Genomic DNA, 3,903 nt, shown 5'->3' with positions numbered 1-3,903 from the left:
CAACACAGCACCGTACCTTCCCATTCACTGCTCTCAAGCTCTTGCTCCAATGGCCTACCCCCCTGCCAGCCTCCTTTTTCTCAGCAGTCCAAGTTCTCCCCCCATCAAGAAGCATATGTTTTCTTTATTTCCTATCCTTGATCTTTCTATGCCTATTGAAATTTCTAAATGATAAGAAACTATTTTCGCAAGAACGTCTTTGCTGAAGGCAAGGAGAAATGGAAAAGCCTCATGCCTTAGTCACGGTCGGCCTTTTTTCGTGACATGTAGATCATTATCAACAGCTTTTTGAAGATAATGCTTTTATTTTAGTATTAAAAAAAGAGGAAATTAGGGGTTAAGAAGAGAGAATAAAATGAAAACAGGATAGAAGCAACATCTCTGACCTGTAGCCTCAGAAAAGACTAGCAAGTCAAAAAGACAAGGACCTTGGAGCTAAAGTTGAGTTTATCTGCTTGTGCATGTTGGAGACAGAACCAGGTCAGAATGTCCTGCTGGGATTTATCTGTCCTGGATTGGAATTACCCTGAGTAAAACTAAAAGCATTTAATATGGGGTATATAGCAATGGTTGAAGAAGCCCCTCAGGTTTGACCCTTAATTAAGCTGAGCTAATTATATCAATAGAAAATTATTCAAAGCTATCCCTGTCAAAAGCATTCAAATTACCTTTCACTTCAGCCTGTAATTATATTGGAAGTGGAAGTGAAGAATACTTAGGGGAGTGACATAAATCATGTGACATTAAAAATTTCAAAGGAAGGCAAAACTACAAACCAAGAGTGGGGAAAAGTAGATTTGAGCTTGGGATCTTTTAGCATATTTAGATGTGCATGAAGATGCATGCCTTTACTCGATTTAAATTAAATGCAGCACTCAAATTCAGTTAAGTGGGGTGTTAAAATGAAATCTGAAGTTTTTTTAAATGTTACCGAAGAATTTTGGGGTGGAAATCCCATGAGAAGGCAATATATTTATAGTAGTATCATACACATGAAAAAGGAAGCTTTTTAAAAATTACTTGAGAATGCCATTTCTCATTTAACCATTTGAATTGAAAACAATATCTATTTATTGGAATACAAGCATGGAAATAGAATATAAATTACAATTAATTTGGTCCCTTTCTCACTCACTCACTGGTAAGACCTAGCAGAGCTCCAGGTAACAAAGGCACCACCAGGAGCAATGCACAGACATGGTGAATGTCTTCACAGAGTTTTTTAGTAAGGGATATAGGGGGAAAAAAAGAAGTAAACAAATAACTATAAATACCTAGCCATATTTATAGTCTGTATTATATAAAGAAAATTTTAAGTGCCAAATAGAAAAACAAGTGGCTAAAAAAAAGAATTGAAATGGGGGGAACCTTAAATAAAATTGTTAGGGGAGGCATCTCTTAAGAAGATGACGTTAAACCTCAGACCAGAAACTATCCAAAAGAAGAGTGAAGAGAAGCTGTCTCCTACAAAGAGGGACTTAAAAGCCATGCTGCTGAGAGAAAGTGGAGAGAAATAAGGACAGAAAGATGTCTGGTAGATTTGACAATCTCAGTGGCATTCATTTTAGTAGATTCGTTAAAAAGATTAAGTGTGAAGAATCTCACTGGAATGAATGGGAGAGAAAGCCAGGGAGGAAATAGAGACACATCTCTTTCCCTCTCATGTTCAGCTGTGAATGGGAGCTAAGGAGAGGCTGACAGCTGGAGGGAATGTGCAGACCAAAATTGTCTGGTTTTTTCCCCCAAAGACAGAAAGCCTGGAGTATGTTCATGTGCTAATAGGACTGGGATTGGTCTAGGGGAGACCGAGAGAATGGTGAGAAGCATGGATGGGGTCTGGAGCGCAAGTGAAAGATTGGCTATGAGCAGGGACAAGGTGGAAAAATGGTTGTTTGGATGCAGGTCAAGGTGTGGAATTACTGGCGGGAGCTCTGGAAACACTCCTCTCTACCACCCTCATGTCCTCATGACCTCAGAATCCTGAGCTGCTCCTCATACTTGTTTTCTCTTTACCTCCTGAAACTCTTTCTAGAGTTAAACCATTGTCATACCCTATTGGCTTTAAAATCCCTAAGAATTTCATGTAAATAATTGTTTATTTTCCTAAATACCCAAGTAGGTTGCAAAGATTGCACTGCCAATTCAATACAGAAATTCTATTAGTAGGTAGTCCTATGATTTTGTTTATACAAATAATGTGATAAGCCAAATATTTTAGAACAAATAGAGGTGGGAAAAAAGGGGGTCGGGGTGGGGGACAAGATTCAGAGTTTTCCGTATATTTTTCCGCAGCATCTTTCATTATGTTGCCAGGATCTTGATACTCATTTTTTCATTCATGCCACTTCCTCACTTCATATCAGTGTGGCATTCAGATTATTCCTTGGATATAATATCCCCAGTGCTTTATAGAATGTGTCTGGTCTCTGAAAATGCGTGTATTTATATATTCCTATATCCCCTCATTTACTTTCTATTACTAAATTAAGAAAAAAATAACAGGAGACATAACAAAAATCATAATGCTGTGCCTGTTCAACTAGACAGACTATTTTTCAAATATAATAGCATATGCTATTTTAATAGAAAAGAATTTTTAACTTTTCAAATCCAGATGCACTGAGTTATTTCAAGCTCACTGCCATCGGTTGCCTGGTATGGAGGAGCATGTAACTCAGATAAAGCTGGAGCCACTGGAGCAATCACCGCAACTCACCATTTAGAAGGCTGCTTGCAGCAGTGATACAGGCTGGAAAGTCCCCTTATCCCCCAAAAAGCCCGGTGAAGAGGTTGATATGGTGCTCAGGCTAATGGTTTCCTGTTGTTCATACCATCTGTCATCCCACTGGACCACACAAACAGATGATGGAAAGAAATTCATCTTTTAGGTTGACATCACACAAAGTCATTTTTTAAATTTAAGGGCATTGGTAAATTTCATTTGATATCAGAATTAATCCAGAAGCTTATAAGTAAAAGAAATAGTGAGAGTGCTCACTTTGGCAGCACCTATACTAAAACTAGAACAATACAGAGATTTGCATGGCCCCTGTGCAAGGATGACATGCAAATGCATGAAGCATTCCATTTTTCTTTTTTAATGTAGTAAGAAAGTTTCAGATAAAGTTTCAAATATCACTAAAGGAACAAAAATCATCTAAACCTTAGTTGCATTTCTAACCTTTAGTATAAAAGCATTTCTCCTACAGGCCTAAGTTTTAGGCAAGCAGTTTGATTTGTTCAACTGCCTGTCTTCAGTAAGAAACATCTGCCCAGAAAAGTTATGTATGGGCTCACAAATGCAGGGAGCAGACCAAGATGAATAACTTAATATTCTTTCCAAATGTCAAGCTCAAAATGAGATTCTACTACATACCCACGAGAATGGCTAAAATTAAAATCAAGATAACAAATGTTGGTGAGAATGTAGAGTAAGATGAATCCTCATATTGTTATATTGTTGATGGTAGCATATATTCCTAAATTAGTGAAAAATGATTTGGAAAACTGTAAATGTTTAACATGACTCCCCGGGGAGCAGGACTGATTTGTAGCATTTGCTGCTGATTCCTGCAGGATAACTGCACCCCTGATGGCCAGTTTCAAATACCAATGTGATATTACTGAAGCAAAACTTGGGAAGTGATGTGCAAAATTGACTCTCCTGAGCTGGCACAAGTCACTCCATCTTACCTTTGACTAGATATGAACATACAGTTTCCCCATAACCCTGAAAATTTCCTCTGAAAGAGCTGCATATACCTGTTCACCAAAAGCTACATACAGAATGCTCACAGCAACAAAATTCATAAAAACCAGAAATCAGCAACAACCAAAATGCCCATGGAGAGGGGAGGGAATAAATAGTGCTGCATGGACACCATGGAATAAGATTCAACAGTG

General features: G+C 38.0%; 1 non-coding gene across 1 annotated transcript; it reads left to right on the top strand.

The window, feature by feature from the left end:
* Positions 1–2,990: 2,990 nt before the first annotated feature.
* LOC118971703 (U6 spliceosomal RNA) lies at positions 2,991–3,094 on the top strand. The gene has a single exon (XR_005060293.1). It is a non-coding gene; the product is annotated as a U6 spliceosomal RNA (small nuclear RNA).
* Positions 3,095–3,903: the final 809 nt, after the last annotated feature.

Source organism: Manis javanica, chromosome 14 (genome assembly GCF_040802235.1).
Source record: "Manis javanica isolate MJ-LG chromosome 14, MJ_LKY, whole genome shotgun sequence".
NCBI lineage: Eukaryota > Metazoa > Chordata > Mammalia > Pholidota > Manidae > Manis > Manis javanica.
This window is presented reverse-complemented; position numbering and strand designations above follow the sequence as displayed.